The sequence below is a fragment of the Athalia rosae genome, chromosome 6 (genome assembly GCF_917208135.1).
Source record: "Athalia rosae chromosome 6, iyAthRosa1.1, whole genome shotgun sequence".
Lineage (NCBI taxonomy): Eukaryota > Metazoa > Arthropoda > Insecta > Hymenoptera > Athaliidae > Athalia > Athalia rosae.
In genome coordinates, this window is record NC_064031.1 from 26,074 (window position 1) to 50,962 (window position 24,889).

The 24,889-nt window shown below is 39.4% G+C and overlaps 2 long non-coding RNA genes across 2 annotated transcripts; both read right to left on the reverse strand.

Annotated features, from left to right (window-relative positions):
* Positions 1-224: 224 nt before the first annotated feature.
* LOC125501486 lies at positions 225-972 on the reverse strand. The gene is made up of 3 exons (XR_007279068.1): positions 752-972; positions 514-682; positions 225-417 (listed from the first exon to the last, which is right to left on the reverse strand). It is a non-coding gene; the product is annotated as an uncharacterized LOC125501486 (long non-coding RNA).
* Positions 973-7,929: 6,957 nt separating this feature from the next.
* LOC125501493 lies at positions 7,930-8,677 on the reverse strand. The gene is made up of 3 exons (XR_007279085.1): positions 8,457-8,677; positions 8,219-8,387; positions 7,930-8,122 (listed from the first exon to the last, which is right to left on the reverse strand). It is a non-coding gene; the product is annotated as an uncharacterized LOC125501493 (long non-coding RNA).
* Positions 8,678-24,889: the final 16,212 nt, after the last annotated feature.

Below are 24,889 nucleotides of genomic sequence, written 5' to 3' on the forward strand. Positions count from 1 at the left end.
CATGCATAGACCGAAATATTCGAATTTCTGAATTCACCAGCAAACCCAAGCTTAGCTAGAGTCAGAGGTAGCCACGGGCGCGCGGTTTGTTTTAAGGCGTCACCTCTGCTCAGCCCTGAAGGTGACGACCCACAACAAAGTGCTACCCTGCTGGCTACGCTGACTCCAGCACAGCTCGGGCTCCCTCGTAGACCGAGAAGTTCGAATATTTCGACCCATGCACGGATTGCGACGAATCAAAGTGGGTCTACGACTAAAAATAATCGATATGTCTTATAATTTTTGTGCTCCCAACAGCGAATAATTGATGAATAATTAGCTTATTAATCGACCGGTCGTTGGATAAATTGGACTTGAATTTGTCGAGTCAATTGTGCCACGACCCGAAACCTTCGGAATATCTTGATATTGCTACGTCTGCAACAAACGATTGGCTTATTAATCGACCGGTCGTGGGATAAATTAAATTAGGAAGCAGTTGTGGATTCTCAAACTCAAAATACATGACGATACCTATATTACGGCTTCAGGAAAACGAGCGTGTCGACTGGACCGAGCAATTCCTGATACTCGTCGAGAGATCTCCATTTTTCCGTTCAGAAATGCGACAAAATGGACAACACGTGCGAAGTTCTGTCAAAGAGCAGCATCGCAAATCGAACGGAGAACCCCAACGATTTTTCTGAAACAAGTACAAGTATGAAAATGTTTATAGATTACCGGATGCTGGAGGAACCAGAAACCAACAAACCTGCATTTTTCATTCAGACGCTGTATCCATATTAAAATAAGACTGACACGTAACTTCGCAGTTGCTTGGATTTATTGTCCAGGCCCGAAAATTGCAAATACCTGAAGACTGTAGCCTCTGATCCTCTGGGTTTTTTCCGTGTCGAGACCAAGAATGCAATTACCTGGACAAAGGAGTAAATTCAATGACATGTCATCATTAGTATTCGTCAACATCAGGGTTGTGTTCAACTTCGATTTAAAGAACATGCTCCGATGGAACGTCAAGGGTGTGTCACGAGTTTTTGATCAGTAAGTTATCAGATCTGATACCGACCGATGACGATGAATTTTTCGTAGGAAATATACCCTATGCGGATTCGCCGACCGATATCCATGGACCGACCGATGACGATGAATTGTTCGTAGGTAATTTACCCTATGCGGAGTTGCCGACCGATGACGATAAAATGTTCGTAGGTAACTTACCCCATGTGGACTTGCGCTGAAATCAGTTTTTGAAAAGTCCATCAGATGGCACTAGTTTTTGTAGTTCACGAAAATTCCGCGACTTAGCGCTAGCTGTATCGGCGAGTGCGCAGACGTGACCAACAGCGGTGAAATTCAAACATAACATATCCCCGAAATAAAGAATCCCCAAAAAACCCCGCCCTTTGTCCGAAAAAAGTCGAAAATCGAATTTTTTTTCGGTTTTTTGAGCTTCATCTTATATATAATCAGCTCAGGGATCCAAATTTAAAGGCCAAAATCATCTACTCATGCAATCGATCGAGTCATCACCAATTATTCGCTGTTCGAAGCAGAATAATTATAAGACATATCGAGTGGTTTTAGTCGTAGACCCACTTTGATTCGTCGCGATCCATGCATGGGTGGAAATATTCGAATTTCTCGGTCTACAAGGGACCTAAACTGGAGTCAGCGTAGCCAGCAGCTAGCGTTTTGTTGTGAGACCTCACCTTCGAAGCTGAGCAGAGCCCACGCCCCACAACATACCGCGCGCCCGTGGCTACCTGACTCCAGTTTGGTCCCCTTGTAGACCGAGAAATTCGAATATTTCGGCCTATGCACGGATTGCGACGAATCTATGTGAGTCTACGACTAAAACCAATCGATGTCTTATAATTATTCTGCTTCGAACAGCGAATAATTGATGATTACTCGATCGATTGCATGAGTAGATGATTTTGGCTTTTAAATTTGGATACCTGAGCTGATTATACGTGAGATTACCCTTGAGAAGCCAAAAAAAAATTCGTTTTTTTAGCAAAAAATTAATCATTGTTTTGATTGGGTTTACTATGCTTTTCTTACGTATTTTGATCTCAGAAATCCGAATCTGGAACGAAGATTGATCTATCTCAAAAAATGACCTAGTAATCCCCATTTTTTCGCATTTTTTTTCAAAAATTTGAGGATATCTATAAGGGAAAAAATCGTAGCTCAATTTAGACAACGGATTCGTGTTCCTGAGGTCAAAATACATAAGAAAAATGCCATACAATCAATTTTTATTCTTTAAAATTGATCGTATGGCACTTTTCTTATGTATTTTGACCTCAGGAATATATATATTAAACCCAATTAAAACAATGATTTATTTTTTGCTCAAAGATCGAATTTTTTTTCTGGTTCTTCAAGAGTAATCTCACATATAATGAGCTTCGAAATCCAAATTTAAAAGCCAAAATATTCTACTCATGCAATCGATCGAGTAATCATCAATTATTCGCTGTTCGAAGCAGAATAATTATAAGACATCGATTGGTTTCAGTCGTAGACCCAAATAGATTCGTCGCAATCCATGCATAGGCCGAAATATTCGAATTTCTGAATTCACCAGCAAACCCAAGCTTAGCTAGAGTCAGAGGTAGCCACGGGCGCGCGGTTTGTTTTAAGGCGTCACCTCTGCTCAGCCCTGAAGGTGACGACCCACAACAAAGTGCTACCCTGCTGGCTACGCTGACTCCAGCACAGCTCGGGCTCCCTCGTAGACCGAGAAGTTCGAATATTTCGACCCATGCACGGATTGCGACGAATCAAAGTGGGTCTACGACTAAAACCACTCGATATGTCTCATAATTATTCTTCTCTCAACAGCGAATAATTAATGATTATGTGATCGATTGCATGAGTAGATGATTTTGGCTTTCAGATTTGGATTCCTGAGCTGATTATATGTGAGATTAAGCTTGAAGAACCAAAAAAAAATTTGATTTTCGACTTTTTCGGACAAAGGTCGAGGTTTTTTGGGGATTTTTGACGGGTCTTGACGTATTAGGGTGGTTTGTTCACGATTTTTGGCGGTTTTCGATTCAAAGGGGTGGTTCATTGGCGATTTTTTGCTTCTTCTGGAAGAGAGGAAAGGTTTTTTTTGGCGATCATTGACGATTTTCGACCGGAAAATAAGGTTTTCTGGCGATTTTCGGCTTTTCCTACCAGCAGGGCCAGTTTTGAGGTGATATTTTCTCTCAGATTTGGAGCCCAGAAATCCGACTGTGCTCGCGAGAATATTTTGCTCGATTAATTAATCGAGTAATCGCAAATTTTTCACTGAAATGAGCAGAGAAATTGAAATATCTCTGTAGCTTTGAGTCGGAAAAAAATAGGAAAAAATCGCGAAAAATCAGAAAAAAATCGGGAATTAATGTAGGATGACGTACCTTCGGTTCTGGATCACAGGGAACCTCCAGGAAGGCCGGGAAATGCAGTAATTGGCGGATCAATCGGAAAATTGACTCAAAATCGAAAAGAAATCAGGAAAGGAAGGAAAAAATAGAAAATATTCGGTCAACATCTGGAAACAAGTCTAAGGTCGTATTACTCTAGCTACAGGGCTCAAAAAACTCACAGGACATGGAGGAAGTACACTCATTCATTCAAAATGAGATAAAACTTGAGAAAGATTCAGGAGAAGAGCGGAAAATAATAAATAATGATGACGGAGCAGTAGTTGTATGTATTTTGATCTTGAAAACAAGAATCTGATTACATAATTGAACAACAACTAGGAGCTATCAAGGTATTACAATTTTTTGACTTCTCAAAGCAGTAGAGTACAGCAGTCAATCAATTCAAACAGAGGATTAGTATTACCATCGTTTCTGGGCCCTCAACACGTAGAAGTGCCAAAACTTCAGGAACTAGACTTCATTATTGACTCGTATATCGATAAACGACCAGAGTCTCACAGATACTGCAATCTTGCTAACACAATACAGGATGCGTTTCGAATGTTTCAAAATACCTTATTCTAATACATGTCGAACTTAAGAACATAAATCCGACGAATTAAGTGAGCCACGACTCAAAGCTACAGAGATATTTCAATTTCTCTGCTCATTACAGTGAAAAATTTGCGATTACGATTTGGGAGGAGAAAAATTATAAGACATATCGAGTGGTTTTAGTCGTAGACCCACTTTGATTCGTCGCGATCCATGCATGGGTGGAAATATTCGAATTTCTCGGTCTACAAGGGACCTAAACTGGAGTCAGCGTAGCCAGCAGCTAGCGTTTTGTTGTGAGACCTCACCTTCGAAGCTGAGCAGAGCCCACGCCCCACAACATACCGCGCGCCCGTGGCTACCTGACTCCAGTTTGGTCCCCTTGTAGACCGAGAAATTCGAATATTTCGGCCTATGCACGGATTGCGACGAATCTATGTGAGTCTACGACTAAAACCAATCGATGTCTTATAATTATTCTGCTTCGAACAGCGAATAATTGATGATTACTCGATCGATTGCATGAGTAGATGATTTTGGCTTTTAAATTTGGATACCTGAGCTGATTATACGTGAGATTACCCTTGAGAAGCCAAAAAAAAATTCGTTTTTTCAGCAAAAAATTAATCATTGTTTTGATTGGGTTTACTATGCTTTTCTTACGTATTTTGATCTCAGAAATCCGAATCTGGAACGAAGATTGATCTATCTCAAAAAATGACCTAGTAATCCCCATTTTTTCGCATTTTTTTTTCAAAAATTTGAGGATATCTGTAAGGGAAAAAATCGTAGCTCAATTTAGACAACGGATTCGTGTTCCTGAGGTCAAAATACATAAGAAAAATGCCATACAATCAATTTTTATTCTTTAAAATTGATCGTATGGCACTTTTCTTATGTATTTTGACCTCAGGAATATATATATTAAACCCAATTAAAACAATGATTTATTTTTTGCTCAAAGATCGAATTTTTTTTCTGGTTCTTCAAGAGTAATCTCACATATAATGAGCTTCGAAATCCAAATTTAAAAGCCAAAATATTCTACTCATGCAATCGATCGAGTAATCATCAATTATTCGCTGTTCGAAGCAGAATAATTATAAGACATCGATTGGTTTCAGTCGTAGACCCAAATAGATTCGTCGCAATCCATGCATAGGCCGAAATATTCGAATTTCTGAATTCACCAGCAAACCCAAGCTTAGCTAGAGTCAGAGGTAGCCACGGGCGCGCGGTTTGTTTTAAGGCGTCACCTCTGCTCAGCCCTGAAGGTGACGACCCACAACAAAGTGCTACCCTGCTGGCTACGCTGACTCCAGTACAGCTCGGGCTCCCTCGTAGACCGAGAAGTTCGAATATTTCGACCCATGCACGGATTGCGACGAATCAAAGTGGGTCTACGACTAAAACCACTCGATATGTCTCATAATTATTCTTCTCTCAACAGCGAATAATTAATGATTATGTGATCGATTGCATGAGTAGATGATTTTGGCTTTCAGATTTGGATTCCTGAGCTGATTATATTTGAGATTAAGCTTGAAGAACCAAAAAAAAATTCGATTTTCGACTTTTTCGGACAAAGGTCGAGGTTTTTTGGGGATTTTTGACGGGTCTTGACGTATTAGGGTGGTTTGTTCACGATTTTTGGCGGTTTTCGATCCAAAGGGGTGGTTCATTGGCGATTTTTTGCTTCTTCTGGAAGAGAGGAAAGGTTTTTTTGGCGATCATTGACGATTTTCGACCGGAAAATAAGGTTTTCTGGCGATTTTCGGCTTTTCCTACCAGCAGGGCCAGTTTTGAGGTGATATTTTCTCTCAGATTTGGAGCCCAGAAATCCGACTGTGCTCGCGAGAATATTTTGCTCGATTAATTAATCGAGTAATCGCAAATTTTTCACTGAAATGAGCAGAGAAATTGAAATATCTCTGTAGCTTTGAGTCGGAAAAAAATAGGAAAAAATCGCGAAAAATCAGAAAAAAATCGGGAATTAATGTAGGATGACGTACCTTCGGTTCTGGATCACAGGGAACCTCCAGGAAGGCCGGGAAATGCAGTAATTGGCGGATCAATCGGAAAATTGACTCAAAATCGAAAAGAAATCAGGAAAGGAAGGAAAAAATAGAAAATATTCGGTCAACATCTGGAAACAAGTCTAAGGTCGTATTACTCTAGCTACAGGGCTCAAAAAACTCACAGGACATGGAGGAAGTACACTCATTCATTCAAAATGAGATAAAACTTGAGAAAGATTCAGGAGAAGAGCGGAAAATAATAAATAATGATGACGGAGCAGTAGTTGTATGTATTTTGATCTTGAAAACAAGAATCTGATTACATAATTGAACAACAACTAGGAGCTATCAAGGTATTACAATTTTTTGACTTCTCAAAGCAGTAGAGTACAGCAGTCAATCAATTCAAACAGAGGATTAGTATTACCATCGTTTCTGGGCCCTCAACACGTAGAAGTGCCAAAACTTCAGGAACTAGACTTCATTATTGACTCGTATATCGATAAACGACCAGAGTCTCACAGATACTGCAATCTTGCTAACACAATACAGGATGCGTTTCGAATGTTTCAAAATACCTTATTCTAATACATGTCGAACTTAAGAACATAAATCCGACGAATTAAGTGAGCCACGACTCAAAGCTACAGAGATATTTCAATTTCTCTGCTCATTACAGTGAAAAATTTGCGATTACGATTTGGGAGGAGAAAAATTATAAGACATATCGAGTGGTTTTAGTCGTAGACCCACTTTGATTCGTCGCGATCCATGCATGGGTGGAAATATTCGAATTTCTCGGTCTACAAGGGACCTAAACTGGAGTCAGCGTAGCCAGCAGCTAGCGTTTTGTTGTGAGACCTCACCTTCGAAGCTGAGCAGAGCCCACGCCCCACAACATACCGCGCGCCCGTGGCTACCTGACTCCAGTTTGGTCCCCTTGTAGACCGAGAAATTCGAATATTTCGGCCTATGCACGGATTGCGACGAATCTATGTGAGTCTACGACTAAAACCAATCGATGTCTTATAATTATTCTGCTTCGAACAGCGAATAATTGATGATTACTCGATCGATTGCATGAGTAGATGATTTTGGCTTTTAAATTTGGATACCTGAGCTGATTATACGTGAGATTACCCTTGAGAAGCCAAAAAAAAATTCGTTTTTTCAGCAAAAAATTAATCATTGTTTTGATTGGGTTTACTATGCTTTTCTTACGTATTTTGATCTCAGAAATCCGAATCCGGAACGAAGATTGATCTATCTCAAAAAATGACCTAGTAATCCCCATTTTGTCGCATTTTTTTTCAAAAATTTGAGGATATCTGTAAGGGAAAAAATCGTAGCTCAATTTAGACAACGGATTCGTGTTCCTGAGGTCAAAATACATAAGAAAAATGCCATACAATCAATTTTTATTCTTTAAAATTGATCGTATGGCACTTTTCTTATGTATTTTGACCTCAGGAATATATATATTAAACCCAATTAAAACAATGATTTATTTTTTGCTCAAAGATCGAATTTTTTTTCTGGTTCTTCAAGAGTAATCTCACATATAATGAGCTCCGAAATCCAAATTTAAAAGCCAAAATATTCTACTCATGCAATCGATCGAGTAATCATCAATTATTCGCTGTTCGAAGCAGAATAATTATAAGACATCGATTGGTTTCAGTCGTACACCCAAATAGATTCGTCGCAATCCATGCATAGACCGAAATATTCGAATTTCTGAATTCACCAGCAAACCCAAGCTTAGCTAGAGTCAGAGGTAGCCACGGGCGCGCGGTTTGTTTTAAGGCGTCACCTCTGCTCAGCCCTGAAGGTGACGACCCACAACAAAGTGCTACCCTGCTGGCTACGCTGACTCCAGCACAGCTCGGGCTCCCTCGTAGACCGAGAAGTTCGAATATTTCGACCCATGCACGGATTGCGACGAATCAAAGTGGGTCTACGACTAAAAATAATCGATATGTCTTATAATTTTTGTGCTCCCAACAGCGAATAATTGATGAATAATTAGCTTATTAATCGACCGGTCGTTGGATAAATTGGACTTGAATTTGTCGAGTCAATTGTGCCACGACCCGAAACCTTCGGAATATCTTGATATTGCTACGTCTGCAACAAACGATTGGCTTATTAATCGACCGGTCGTGGGATAAATTAAATTAGGAAGCAGTTGTGGATTCTCAAACTCAAAATACATGACGATACCTATATTACGGCTTCAGGAAAACGAGCGTGTCGACTGGACCGAGCAATTCCTGATACTCGTCGAGAGATCTCCATTTTTCCGTTCAGAAATGCGACAAAATGGACAACACGTGCGAAGTTCTGTCAAAGAGCAGCATCGCAAATCGAACGGAGAACCCCAACGATTTTTCTGAAACAAGTACAAGTATGAAAATGTTTATAGATTACCGGATGCTGGAGGAACCAGAAACCAACAAACCTGCATTTTTCATTCAGACGCTGTATCCATATTAAAATAAGACTGACACGTAACTTCGCAGTTGCTTGGATTTATTGTCCAGGCCCGAAAATTGCAAATACCTGAAGACTGTAGCCTCTGATCCTCTGGGTTTTTTCCGTGTCGAGACCAAGAATGCAATTACCTGGACAAAGGAGTAAATTCAATGACATGTCATCATTAGTATTCGTCAACATCAGGGTTGTGTTCAACTTCGATTTAAAGAACATGCTCCGATGGAACGTCAAGGGTGTGTCACGAGTTTTTGATCAGTAAGTTATCAGATCTGATACCGACCGATGACGATGAATTTTTCGTAGGAAATATACCCTATGCGGATTCGCCGACCGATATCCATGGACCGACCGATGACGATGAATTGTTCGTAGGTAATTTACCCTATGCGGAGTTGCCGACCGATGACGATAAAATGTTCGTAGGTAACTTACCCCATGTGGACTTGCGCTGAAATCAGTTTTTGAAAAGTCCATCAGATGGCACTAGTTTTTGTAGTTCACGAAAATTCCGCGACTTAGCGCTAGCTGTATCGGCGAGTGCGCAGACGTGACCAACAGCGGTGAAATTCAAACATAACATATCCCCGAAATAAAGAATCCCCAAAAAACCCCGCCCTTTGTCCGAAAAAAGTCGAAAATCGAATTTTTTTTCGGTTTTTTGAGCTTCATCTTATATATAATCAGCTCAGGGATCCAAATTTAAAGGCCAAAATCATCTACTCATGCAATCGATCGAGTCATCACCAATTATTCGCTGTTCGAAGCAGAATAATTATAAGACATATCGAGTGGTTTTAGTCGTAGACCCACTTTGATTCGTCGCGATCCATGCATGGGTGGAAATATTCGAATTTCTCGGTCTACAAGGGACCTAAACTGGAGTCAGCGTAGCCAGCAGCTAGCGTTTTGTTGTGAGACCTCACCTTCGAAGCTGAGCAGAGCCCACGCCCCACAACATACCGCGCGCCCGTGGCTACCTGACTCCAGTTTGGTCCCCTTGTAGACCGAGAAATTCGAATATTTCGGCCTATGCACGGATTGCGACGAATCTATGTGAGTCTACGACTAAAACCAATCGATGTCTTATAATTATTCTGCTTCGAACAGCGAATAATTGATGATTACTCGATCGATTGCATGAGTAGATGATTTTGGCTTTTAAATTTGGATACCTGAGCTGATTATACGTGAGATTACCCTTGAGAAGCCAAAAAAAAATTCGTTTTTTTAGCAAAAAATTAATCATTGTTTTGATTGGGTTTACTATGCTTTTCTTACGTATTTTGATCTCAGAAATCCGAATCTGGAACGAAGATTGATCTATCTCAAAAAATGACCTAGTAATCCCCATTTTTTCGCATTTTTTTTTCAAAAATTTAAGGATATCTATAAGGGAAAAAATCGTAGCTCAATTTGGACAACGGATTCGTGTTCCTGAGGTCAAAATACATAAGAAAAATGCCATACAATCAATTTTTATTCTTTAAAATTGATCGTATGGCACTTTTCTTATGTATTTTGACCTCAGGAATATATATATTAAACCCAATTAAAACAATGATTTATTTTTTGCTCAAAGATCGAATTTTTTTTCTGGTTCTTCAAGAGTAATCTCACATATAATGAGCTTCGAAATCCAAATTTAAAAGCCAAAATATTCTACTCATGCAATCGATCGAGTAATCATCAATTATTCGCTGTTCGAAGCAGAATAATTATAAGACATCGATTGGTTTCAGTCGTAGACCCAAATAGATTCGTCGCAATCCATGCATAGGCCGAAATATTCGAATTTCTGAATTCACCAGCAAACCCAAGCTTAGCTAGAGTCAGAGGTAGCCACGGGCGCGCGGTTTGTTTTAAGGCGTCACCTCTGCTCAGCCCTGAAGGTGACGACCCACAACAAAGTGCTACCCTGCTGGCTACGCTGACTCCAGCACAGCTCGGGCTCCCTCGTAGACCGAGAAGTTCGAATATTTCGACCCATGCACGGATTGCGACGAATCAAAGTGGGTCTACGACTAAAACCACTCGATATGTCTCATAATTATTCTTCTCTCAACAGCGAATAATTAATGATTATGTGATCGATTGCATGAGTAGATGATTTTGGCTTTCAGATTTGGATTCCTGAGCTGATTATATGTGAGATTAAGCTTGAAGAACCAAAAAAAAATTTGATTTTCGACTTTTTCGGACAAAGGTCGAGGTTTTTTGGGGATTTTTGACGGGTCTTGACGTATTAGGGTGGTTTGTTCACGATTTTTGGCGGTTTTCGATTCAAAGGGGTGGTTCATTGGCGATTTTTTGCTTCTTCTGGAAGAGAGGAAAGGTTTTTTTGGCGATCATTGACGATTTTCGACCGGAAAATAAGGTTTTCTGGCGATTTTCGGCTTTTCCTACCAGCAGGGCCAGTTTTGAGGTGATATTTTCTCTCAGATTTGGAGCCCAGAAATCCGACTGTGCTCGCGAGAATATTTTGCTCGATTAATTAATCGAGTAATCGCAAATTTTTCACTGAAATGAGCAGAGAAATTGAAATATCTCTGTAGCTTTGAGTCGGAAAAAAATAGGAAAAAATCGCGAAAAATCAGAAAAAAATCGGGAATTAATGTAGGATGACGTACCTTCGGTTCTGGATCACAGGGAACCTCCAGGAAGGCCGGGAAATGCAGTAATTGGCGGATCAATCGGAAAATTGACTCAAAATCGAAAAGAAATCAGGAAAGGAAGGAAAAAATAGAAAATATTCGGTCAACATCTGGAAACAAGTCTAAGGTCGTATTACTCTAGCTACAGGGCTCAAAAAACTCACAGGACATGGAGGAAGTACACTCATTCATTCAAAATGAGATAAAACTTGAGAAAGATTCAGGAGAAGAGCGGAAAATAATAAATAATGATGACGGAGCAGTAGTTGTATGTATTTTGATCTTGAAAACAAGAATCTGATTACATAATTGAACAACAACTAGGAGCTATCAAGGTATTACAATTTTTTGACTTCTCAAAGCAGTAGAGTACAGCAGTCAATCAATTCAAACAGAGGATTAGTATTACCATCGTTTCTGGGCCCTCAACACGTAGAAGTGCCAAAACTTCAGGAACTAGACTTCATTATTGACTCGTATATCGATAAACGACCAGAGTCTCACAGATACTGCAATCTTGCTAACACAATACAGGATGCGTTTCGAATGTTTCAAAATACCTTATTCTAATACATGTCGAACTTAAGAACATAAATCCGACGAATTAAGTGAGCCACGACTCAAAGCTACAGAGATATTTCAATTTCTCTGCTCATTACAGTGAAAAATTTGCGATTACGATTTGGGAGGAGAAAAATTATAAGACATATCGAGTGGTTTTAGTCGTAGACCCACTTTGATTCGTCGCGATCCATGCATGGGTGGAAATATTCGAATTTCTCGGTCTACAAGGGACCTAAACTGGAGTCAGCGTAGCCAGCAGCTAGCGTTTTGTTGTGAGACCTCACCTTCGAAGCTGAGCAGAGCCCACGCCCCACAACATACCGCGCGCCCGTGGCTACCTGACTCCAGTTTGGTCCCCTTGTAGACCGAGAAATTCGAATATTTCGGCCTATGCACGGATTGCGACGAATCTATGTGAGTCTACGACTAAAACCAATCGATGTCTTATAATTATTCTGCTTCGAACAGCGAATAATTGATGATTACTCGATCGATTGCATGAGTAGATGATTTTGGCTTTTAAATTTGGATACCTGAGCTGATTATACGTGAGATTACCCTTGAGAAGCCAAAAAAAAATTCGTTTTTTCAGCAAAAAATTAATCATTGTTTTGATTGGGTTTACTATGCTTTTCTTACGTATTTTGATCTCAGAAATCCGAATCTGGAACGAAGATTGATCTATCTCAAAAAATGACCTAGTAATCCCCATTTTTTCGCATTTTTTTTTCAAAAATTTAAGGATATCTATAAGGGAAAAAATCGTAGCTCAATTTGGACAACGGATTCGTGTTCCTGAGGTCAAAATACATAAGAAAAATGCCATACAATCAATTTTTATTCTTTAAAATTGATCGTATGGCACTTTTCTTATGTATTTTGACCTCAGGAATATATATATTAAACCCAATTAAAACAATGATTTATTTTTTGCTCAAAGATCGAATTTTTTTTCTGGTTCTTCAAGAGTAATCTCACATATAATGAGCTTCGAAATCCAAATTTAAAAGCCAAAATATTCTACTCATGCAATCGATCGAGTAATCATCAATTATTCGCTGTTCGAAGCAGAATAATTATAAGACATCGATTGGTTTCAGTCGTAGACCCAAATAGATTCGTCGCAATCCATGCATAGGCCGAAATATTCGAATTTCTGAATTCACCAGCAAACCCAAGCTTAGCTAGAGTCAGAGGTAGCCACGGGCGCGCGGTTTGTTTTAAGGCGTCACCTCTGCTCAGCCCTGAAGGTGACGACCCACAACAAAGTGCTACCCTGCTGGCTACGCTGACTCCAGTACAGCTCGGGCTCCCTCGTAGACCGAGAAGTTCGAATATTTCGACCCATGCACGGATTGCGACGAATCAAAGTGGGTCTACGACTAAAACCACTCGATATGTCTCATAATTATTCTTCTCTCAACAGCGAATAATTAATGATTATGTGATCGATTGCATGAGTAGATGATTTTGGCTTTCAGATTTGGATTCCTGAGCTGATTATATGTGAGATTAAGCTTGAAGAACCAAAAAAAAATTTGATTTTCGACTTTTTCGGACAAAGGTCGAGGTTTTTTGGGGATTTTTGACGGGTCTTGACGTATTAGGGTGGTTTGTTCACGATTTTTGGCGGTTTTCGATTCAAAGGGGTGGTTCATTGGCGATTTTTTGCTTCTTCTGGAAGAGAGGAAAGGTTTTTTTTGGCGATCATTGACGATTTTCGACCGGAAAATAAGGTTTTCTGGCGATTTTCGGCTTTTCCTACCAGCAGGGCCAGTTTTGAGGTGATATTTTCTCTCAGATTTGGAGCCCAGAAATCCGACTGTGCTCGCGAGAATATTTTGCTCGATTAATTAATCGAGTAATCGCAAATTTTTCACTGAAATGAGCAGAGAAATTGAAATATCTCTGTAGCTTTGAGTCGGAAAAAAATAGGAAAAAATCGCGAAAAATCAGAAAAAAATCGGGAATTAATGTAGGATGACGTACCTTCGGTTCTGGATCACAGGGAACCTCCAGGAAGGCCGGGAAATGCAGTAATTGGCGGATCAATCGGAAAATTGACTCAAAATCGAAAAGAAATCAGGAAAGGAAGGAAAAAATAGAAAATATTCGGTCAACATCTGGAAACAAGTCTAAGGTCGTATTACTCTAGCTACAGGGCTCAAAAAACTCACAGGACATGGAGGAAGTACACTCATTCATTCAAAATGAGATAAAACTTGAGAAAGATTCAGGAGAAGAGCGGAAAATAATAAATAATGATGACGGAGCAGTAGTTGTATGTATTTTGATCTTGAAAACAAGAATCTGATTACATAATTGAACAACAACTGGGAGCTATCAAGGTATTACAATTTTTTGACTTCTCAAAGCAGTAGAGTACAGCAGTCAACCAATTTAAACAGAGGATTAGTATTACCATCGTTTCTGGGCCCTCAACACGTAGAAGTGCCAAAACTTCAGGAACTAGACTTCATTATTGACTCGTATATCGATAAACGACCAGAGTCTCACAGATACTGCAATCTTGCTAACACAATACAGGATGCGTTTCGAATGTTTCAAAATACCTTATTCTAATACATGTCGAACTTAAGAACATAAATCCGACGAATTAAGTGAGCCACGACTCAAAGCTACAGAGATATTTCAATTTCTCTGCTCATTACAGTGAAAAATTTGCGATTACGATTTGGGAGGAGAAAAATTATAAGACATATCGAGTGGTTTTAGTCGTAGACCCACTTTGATTCGTCGCGATCCATGCATGGGTCGAAATATTCGAATTTCTCGGTCTACAAGGGACCTAAACTGGAGTCAGCGTAGCCAGCAGCTAGCGTTTTGTTGTGAGACCTCACCTTCGAAGCTGAGCAGAGCCCACGCCCCACAACATACCGCGCGCCCGTGGCTACCTGACTCCAGTTTGGTCCCCTTGTAGACCGAGAAATTCGAATATTTCGGCCTATGCACGGATTGCGACGAATCTATGTGAGTCTACGACTAAAACCAATCGATGTCTTATAATTATTCTGCTTCGAACAGCGAATAATTGATGATTACTCGATCGATTGCATGAGTAGATGATTTTGGCTTTTAAATTTGGATACCTGAGCTGATTATACGTGAGATTACCCTTGAGAAGCCAAAAAAAAATTCGTTTTTTTAGCAAAAAATTAATCATTGTTTTGATTGGGTTTACTATGCTTTTCTTACGTATTTTGATCTCAGAAATCCGAATCTGGAACGAAGATTGATCTATCTCAAAAAATGACCTAGTAATCCCCATTTTTTCGCATTTTTTTTCAAAAATTTGAGGATATCTATAAGGGAAAAAATCGTAGCTCAATTTAGACAACGGATTCGTGTTCCTGAGGTCAAAATACATAAGAAAAATATCATACAATCAATTTTTATTCTTTAAAATTGATCGTATGGCACTTTTCTTATGTATTTTGACCTCAGGAATATATATATTAAACCCAATTAAAACAATGATTTATTTTTTGCTCAAAGATCGAATTTTTTTTCTGGTTCTTCAAGAGTAATCTCACATATAATGAGCTCCGAAATCCAAATTTAAAAGCCAAAATATTCTACTCATGCAATCGATCGAGTAATCATCAATCATTCGCTGTTCGAAGCAGAATAATTATAAGACATCGATTGGTTTCAGTCGTACACCCAAATAGATTCGTCGCAATCCATGCATAGACCGAAATATTCGAATTTCTGAATTCACCAGCAAACCCAAGCTTAGCTAGAGTCAGAGGTAGCCACGGGCGCGCGGTTTGTTTTAAGGCGTCACCTCTGCTCAGCCCTGAAGGTGACGACCCACAACAAAGTGCTACCCTGCTGGCTACGCTGACTCCAGCACAGCTCGGGCTCCCTCGTAGACCGAGAAGTTCGAATATTTCGACCCATGCACGGATTGCGACGAATCAAAGTGGGTCTACGACTAAAACCACTCGATATGTCTTATAATTATTCTTCTCTCAACAGCGAATAATTAATGATTATGTGATCGATTGCATGAGTAGATGATTTTGGCTTTCAGATTTGGATTCCTGAGCTGATTATATGTGAGATTAAGCTTGAAGAACCAAAAAAAAATTCGATTTTCGACTTTTTCGGACAAAGGTCGAGGTTTTTTGGGGATTTTTGACGGGTCTTGACGTATTAGGGTGGTTTGTTCACGATTTTTGGCGGTTTTCGATCCAAAGGGGTGGTTCATTGGCGATTTTTTGCTTCTTCTGGAAGAGAGGAAAGGTTTTTTTGGCGATCATTGACGATTTTCGACCGGAAAATAAGGTTTTCTGGCGATTTTCGGCTTTTCCTACCAGCAGGGCCAGTTTTGAGGTGATATTTTCTCTCAGATTTGGAGCCCAGAAATCCGACTGTGCTCGCGAGAATATTTTGCTCGATTAATTAATCGAGTAATCGCAAATTTTTCACTGAAATGAGCAGAGAAATTGAAATATCTCTGTAGCTTTGAGTCGGAAAAAAATAGGAAAAAATCGCGAAAAATCAGAAAAAAATCGGGAATTAATGTAGGATGACGTACCTTCGGTTCTGGATCACAGGGAACCTCCAGGAAGGCCGGGAAATGCAGTAATTGGCGGATCAATCGGAAAATTGACTCAAAATCGAAAAGAAATCAGGAAAGGAAGGAAAAAATAGAAAATATTCGGTCAACATCTGGAAACAAGTCTAAGGTCGTATTACTCTAGCTACAGGGCTCAAAAAACTCACAGGACATGGAGGAAGTACACTCATTCATTCAAAATGAGATAAAACTTGAGAAAGATTCAGGAGAAGAGCGGAAAATAATAAATAATGATGACGGAGCAGTAGTTGTATGTATTTTGATCTTGAAAACAAGAATCTGATTACATAATTGAACAACAACTAGGAGCTATCAAGGTATTACAATTTTTTGACTTCTCAAAGCAGTAGAGTACAGCAGTCAATCAATTCAAACAGAGGATTAGTATTACCATCGTTTCTGGGCCCTCAACACGTAGAAGTGCCAAAACTTCAGGAACTAGACTTCATTATTGACTCGTATATCGATAAACGACCAGAGTCTCACAGATACTGCAATCTTGCTAACACAATACAGGATGCGTTTCGAATGTTTCAAAATACCTTATTCTAATACATGTCGAACTTAAGAACATAAATCCGACGAATTAAGTGAGCCACGACTCAAAGCTACAGAGATATTTCAATTTCTCTGCTCATTACAGTGAAAAATTTGCGATTACGATTTGGGAGGAGAAAAATTATAAGACATATCGAGTGGTTTTAGTCGTAGACCCACTTTGATTCGTCGCGATCCATGCATGGGTGGAAATATTCGAATTTCTCGGTCTACAAGGGACCTAAACTGGAGTCAGCGTAGCCAGCAGCTAGCGTTTTGTTGTGAGACCTCACCTTCGAAGCTGAGCAGAGCCCACGCCCCACAACATACCGCGCGCCCGTGGCTACCTGACTCCAGTTTGGTCCCCTTGTAGACCGAGAAATTCGAATATTTCGGCCTATGCACGGATTGCGACGAATCTATGTGAGTCTACGACTAAAACCAATCGATGTCTTATAATTATTCTGCTTCGAACAGCGAATAATTGATGATTACTCGATCGATTGCATGAGTAGATGATTTTGGCTTTTAAATTTGGATACCTGAGCTGATTATACGTGAGATTACCCTTGAGAAGCCAAAAAAAAATTCGTTTTTTCAGCAAAAAATTAATCATTGTTTTGATTGGGTTTACTATGCTTTTCTTACGTATTTTGATCTCAGAAATCCGAATCCGGAACGAAGATTGATCTATCTCAAAAAATGACCTAGTAATCCCCATTTTGTCGCATTTTTTTTCAAAAATTTGAGGATATCTGTAAGGGAAAAAATCGTAGCTCAATTTAGACAACGGATTCGTGTTCCTGAGGTCAAAATACATAAGAAAAATGCCATACAATCAATTTTTATTCTTTAAAATTGATCGTATGGCACTTTTCTTATGTATTTTGACCTCAGGAATATATATATTAAACCCAATTAAAACAATGATTTATTTTTTGCTCAAAGATCGAATTTTTTTTCTGGTTCTTCAAGAGTAATCTCACATATAATGAGCTCCGAAATCCAAATTTAAAAGCCAAAATATTCTACTCATGCAATCGATCGAGTAATCATCAATCATTCGCTGTTCGAAGCAGAATAATTATAAGACATCGATTGGTTTCAGTCGTACACCCAAATAGATTCGTCGCAATCCATGCATAGACCGAAATATTCGAATTTCTGAATTCACCAGCAAACCCAAGCTTAGCTAGAGTCAGAGGTAGCCACGGGCGCGCGGTTTGTTTTAAGGCGTCACCTCTGCTCAGCCCTGAAGGTGACGACCCACAACAAAGTGCTACCCTGCTGGCTACGCTGACTCCAGCACAGCTCGGGCTCCCTCGTAGACCGAGAAGTTCGAATATTTCGACCCATGCACGGATTGCGACGAATCAAAGTGGGTCTACGACTAAAACCACTCGATATGTCTTATAATTATTCTTCTCTCAACAGCGAATAATTAATGATTATGTGATCGATTGCATGAGTAGATGATTTTGGCTTTCAGATTTGGATTCCTGAGCTGATTATATGTGAGATTAAGCTTGAAGAACCAAAAAAAAATTCGATTTTCGACTTTTTCGGACAAAGGTCGAGGTTTTTTGGGGATTTTTGACGGGTCTTGACGTATTAGGGTGGTTTGTTCACGATTTTTGGCGGTTTTCGATCCAAAGGGGTGGTTCATTGGCGATTTTTTGCTTCTTCTGGAAGAGAGGAAAGGTTTTTTTTGGCGATCATTGACGATTTTCGACCGGAAAATAAGGTTTTCTGGCGATTTTCGGCTTTTCCTACCAGCAGGGCCAGTTTTGAGGTGATATTTTCTCTCAGATTTGGAGCCCAGAAATCCGACTGTGCTCGCGAGAATATTTTGCTCGATTAATTAATCGAGTAATCGCAAATTTTTCACTGAAATGAGCAGAGAAATTGAAATATCTCTGTAGCTTTGAGTCGGAAAAAAATAGGAAAAAATCGCGAAAAATCAGAAAAAAATCGGGAATTAATGTAGGATGACGTACCTTCGGTTCTGGATCACAGGGAACCTCCAGGAAGGCCGGGAAATGCAGTAATTGGCGGATCAATCGGAAAATTGACTCAAAATCGAAAAGAAATCAGGAAAGGAAGGAAAAAATAGAAAATATTCGGTCAACATCTGGAAACAAGTCTAAGGTCGTATTACTCTAGCTACAGGGCTCAAAAAACTCACAGGACATGGAGGAAGTACACTCATTCATTCAAAATGAGATAAAACTTGAGAAAGATTCAGGAGAAGAGCGGAAAATAATAAATAATGATGACGGAGCAGTAGTTGTATGTATTTTGATCTTGAAAACAAGAATCTGATTACATAATTGAACAACAACTAGGAGCTATCAAGGTATTACAATTTTTTGATTTCTCAAAGCAGTAGAGTACAGCAGTCAATCAATTCAAACAGAGGATTAGTATTACCATCGTTTCTGGGCCCTCAACACGTAGAAGTGCCAAAACTTCAGGAACTAGACTTCATTATTGACTCGTATATCGATAAACGACCAGAGTCTCACAGATACTGCAATCTTGCTAACACAATACAGGATGCGTTTCGAATGTTTCAAAATACCTTATTCTAATACATGTCGAACTTAAGAACATAAATCCGACGAATTAAGTGAGCCACGACTCAAAGCTACAGAGATATTTCAATTTCTCTGCTCATTACAGTGAAAAATTTGCGATTACGATTTGGGAGGAGAAAAATTATAAGACATATCGAGTGGTTTTAGTCGTAGACCCACTTTGATTCGTCGCGATCCATGCATGGGTGGAAATATTCGAATTTCTCGGTCTACAAGGGACCTAAACTGGAGTCAGCGTAGCCAGCAGCTAGCGTTTTGTTGTGAGACCTCACCTTCGAAGCTGAGCAGAGCCCACGCCCCACAACATACCGCGCGCCCGTGGCTACCTGACTCCAGTTTGGTCCCCTTGTAGACCGAGAAATTCGAATATTTCGGCCTATGCACGGATTGCGACGAATCTATGTGAGTCTACGACTAAAACCAATCGATGTCTTATAATTATTCTGCTTCGAACAGCGAATAATTGATGATTACTCGATCGATTGCATGAGTAGATGATTTTGGCTTTTAAATTTGGATACCTGAGCTGATTATACGTGAGATTACCCTTGAGAAGCCAAAAAAAAATTCGTTTTTTCAGCAAAAAATTAATCATTGTTTTGATTGGGTTTACTATGCTTTTCTTACGTATTTTGATCTCAGAAATCCGAATCTGGAACGAAGATTGATCTATCTCAAAAAATGACCTAGTAATCCCCATTTTTTCGCATTTTTTTTCAAAAATTTGAGGATATCTGTAAGGGAAAAAATCGTAGCTCAATTTAGACAACGGATTCGTGTTCCTGAGGTCAAAATACATAAGAAAAATATCATACAATCAATTTTTATTCTTTAAAATTGATCGTATGGCACTTTTCTTATGTATTTTGACCTCAGGAATATATATATTAAACCCAATTAAAACAATGATTTATTTTTTGCTCAAAGATCGAATTTTTTTTCTGGTTCTTCAAGAGTAATCTCACATATAATGAGCTCCGAAATCCAAATTTAAAAGCCAAAATATTCTACTCATGCAATCGATCGAGTAATCATCAATCATTCGCTGTTCGAAGCAGAATAATTATAAGACATCGATTGGTTTCAGTCGTACACCCAAATAGATTCGTCGCAATCCATGCATAGACCGAAATATTCGAATTTCTGAATTCACCAGCAAACCCAAGCTTAGCTAGAGTCAGAGGTAGCCACGGGCGCGCGGTTTGTTTTAAGGCGTCACCTCTGCTCAGCCCTGAAGGTGACGACCCACAACAAAGTGCTACCCTGCTGGCTACGCTGACTCCAGCACAGCTCGGGCTCCCTCGTAGACCGAGAAGTTCGAATATTTCGACCCATGCACGGATTGCGACGAATCAAAGTGGGTCTACGACTAAAACCACTCGATATGTCTTATAATTATTCTTCTCTCAACAGCGAATAATTAATGATTATGTGATCGATTGCATGAGTAGATGATTTTGGCTTTCAGATTTGGATTCCTGAGCTGATTATATGTGAGATTAAGCTTGAAGAACCAAAAAAAAATTCGATTTTCGACTTTTTCGGACAAAGGTCGAGGTTTTTTGGGGATTTTTGACGGGTCTTGACGTATTAGGGTGGTTTGTTCACGATTTTTGGCGGTTTTCGATCCAAAGGGGTGGTTCATTGGCGATTTTTTGCTTCTTCTGGAAGAGAGGAAAGGTTTTTTTTGGCGATCATTGACGATTTTCGACCGGAAAATAAGGTTTTCTGGCGATTTTCGGCTTTTCCTACCAGCAGGGCCAGTTTTGAGGTGATATTTTCTCTCAGATTTGGAGCCCAGAAATCCGACTGTGCTCGCGAGAATATTTTGCTCGATTAATTAATCGAGTAATCGCAAATTTTTCACTGAAATGAGCAGAGAAATTGAAATATCTCTGTAGCTTTGAGTCGGAAAAAAATAGGAAAAAATCGCGAAAAATCAGAAAAAAATCGGGAATTAATGTAGGATGACGTACCTTCGGTTCTGGATCACAGGGAACCTCCAGGAAGGCCGGGAAATGCAGTAATTGGCGGATCAATCGGAAAATTGACTCAAAATCGAAAAGAAATCAGGAAAGGAAGGAAAAAATAGAAAATATTCGGTCAACATCTGGAAACAAGTCTAAGGTCGTATTACTCTAGCTACAGGGCTCAAAAAACTCACAGGACATGGAGGAAGTACACTCATTCATTCAAAATGAGATAAAACTTGAGAAAGATTCAGGAGAAGAGCGGAAAATAATAAATAATGATGACGGAGCAGTAGTTGTATGTATTTTGATCTTGAAAACAAGAATCTGATTACATAATTGAACAACAACTAGGAGCTATCAAGGTATTACAATTTTTTGACTTCTCAAAGCAGTAGAGTACAGCAGTCAATCAATTCAAACAGAGGATTAGTATTACCATCGTTTCTGGGCCCTCAACACGTAGAAGTGCCAAAACTTCAGGAACTAGACTTCATTATTGACTCGTATATCGATAAACGACCAGAGTCTCACAGATACTGCAATCTTGCTAACACAATACAGGATGCGTTTCGAATGTTTCAAAATACCTTATTCTAATACATGTCGAACTTAAGAACATAAATCCGACGAATTAAGTGAGCCACGACTCAAAGCTACAGAGATATTTCAATTTCTCTGCTCATTACAGTGAAAAATTTGCGATTACGATTTGGGAGGAGAAAAATTATAAGACATATCGAGTGGTTTTAGTCGTAGACCCACTTTGATTCGTCGCGATCCATGCATGGGTGGAAATATCCGAATTTCTCGGTCTACAAGGGACCTAAACTGGAGTCAGCGTAGCCAGCAGCTAGCGTTTTGTTGTGAGACCTCACCTTCGAAGCTGAGCAGAGCCCACGCCCCACAACATACCGCGCGCCCGTGGCTACCTGACTCCAGTTTGGTCCCCTTGTAGACCGAGAAATTCGAATATTTCGGCCTATGCACGGATTGCGACGAATCTATGTGAGTCTACGACTAAAACCAATCGATGTCTTATAATTATTCTGCTTCGAACAGCGAATAATTGATGATTACTCGATCGATTGCATGAGTAGATGATTTTGGCTTTTAAATTTAGATACCTGAGCTGATTATACGTGAGATTACCCTTGAGAAGCCAAAAAAAAATTCGTTTTTTCAGCAAAAAATTAATCATTGTTTTGATTGGGTTTACTATGCTTTTCTTACGTATTTTGATCTCAGAAATCCGAATCCGGAACGAAGATTGATCTATCTCAAAAAATGACCTAGTAATCCCCATTTTGTCGCATTTTTTTTCAAAAATTTGAGGATATCTGTAAGGGAAAAAATCGTAGCTCAATTTAGACAACGGATTCGTGTTCCTGAGGTCAAAATACATAAGAAAAATATCATACAATCAATTTTTATTCTTTAAAATTGATCGTATGGCACTTTTCTTATGTATTTTGACCTCAGGAATATATATATTAAACCCAATTAAAACAATGATTTATTTTTTGCTCAAAGATCGAATTTTTTTTCTGGTTCTTCAAGAGTAATCTCACATATAATGAGCTCCGAAATCCAAATTTAAAAGCCAAAATATTCTACTCATGCAATCGATCGAGTAATCATCAATCATTCGCTGTTCGAAGCAGAATAATTATAAGACATCGATTGGTTTCAGTCGTACACCCAAATAGATTCGTCGCAATCCATGCATAGACCGAAATATTCGAATTTCTGAATTCACCAGCAAACCCAAGCTTAGCTAGAGTCAGAGGTAGCCACGGGCGCGCGGTTTGTTTTAAGGCGTCACCTCTGCTCAGCCCTGAAGGTGACGACCCACAACAAAGTGCTACCCTGCTGGCTACGCTGACTCCAGCACAGCTCGGGCTCCCTCGTAGACCGAGAAGTTCGAATATTTCGACCCATGCACGGATTGCGACGAATCAAAGTGGGTCTACGACTAAAACCACTCGATATGTCTTATAATTATTCTTCTCTCAACAGCGAATAATTAATGATTATGTGATCGATTGCATGAGTAGATGATTTTGGCTTTCAGATTTGGATTCCTGAGCTGATTATATGTGAGATTAAGCTTGAAGAACCAAAAAAAAATTCGATTTTCGACTTTTTCGGACAAATGTCGAGGTTTTTTGGGGATTTTTGACGGGTCTTGACGTATGAGGGTGGTTTGTTCACGATTTTTGGCGGTTTTCGATCCAAAGGGGTGGTTCATTGGCGATTTTTTGCTTCTTCTGGAAGAGAGGAAAGGTTTTTTTTGGCGATCATTGACGATTTTCGACCGGAAAATAAGGTTTTCTGGCGATTTTCGGCTTTTCCTACCAGCAGGGCCAGTTTTGAGGTGATATTTTCTCTCAGATTTGGAGCCCAGAAATCCGACTGTGCTCGCGAGAATATTTTGCTCGATTAATTAATCGAGTAATCGCAAATTTTTCACTGAAATGAGCAGAGAAATTGAAATATCTCTGTAGCTTTGAGTCGGAAAAAAATAGGAAAAAATCGCAAAAAATCAGAAAAAAATCGGGAATTAATGTAGGATGACGTACCTTCGGTTCTGGATCACAGGGAACCTCCAGGAAGGCCGGGAGATGCAGTAATTGGCGGATCAATTGAAAAATTGACTAAAAATCGAAAAGAAATCAGGAAAGGAAGGAAAAAATAGAAAATATTCGGTCAACATCTGGAAACAAGTCTAAGGTCGTATTACTCTAGCTACAGGGCTCAAAAAACTCACAGGACATGGAGGAAGTACACTCATTCATTCAAAATGAGATAAAACTTGAGAAAGATTCAGGAGAAGAGCGGAAAATAATAAATAATGATGACGGAGCAGTAGTTGTATGTATTTTGATCTTGAAAACAAGAATCTGATTACATAATTGAACAACAACTAGGAGCTATCAAGGTATTACAATTTTTTGACTTCTCAAAGCAGTAGAGTACAGCAGTCAATCAATTCAAACAGAGGATTAGTATTACCATCGTTTCTGGGCCCTCAACACGTAGAAGTGCCAAAACTTCAGGAACTAGACTTCATTATTGACTCGTATATCGATAAACGACCAGAGTCTCACAGATACTGCAATCTTGCTAACACAATACAGGATGCGTTTCGAATGTTTCAAAATACCTTATTCTAATACATGTCGAACTTAAGAACATAAATCCGACGAATTAAGTGAGCCACGACTCAAAGCTACAGAGATATTTCAATTTCTCTGCTCATTACAGTGAAAAATTTGCGATTACGATTTGGGAGGAGAAAAATTATAAGACATATCGAGTGGTTTTAGTCGTAGACCCACTTTGATTCGTCGCGATCCATGCATGGGTCGAAATATTCGAATTTCTCGGTCTACAAGGGACCTAAACTGGAGTCAGCGTAGCCAGCAGCTAGCGTTTTGTTGTGAGACCTCACCTTCGAAGCTGAGCAGAGC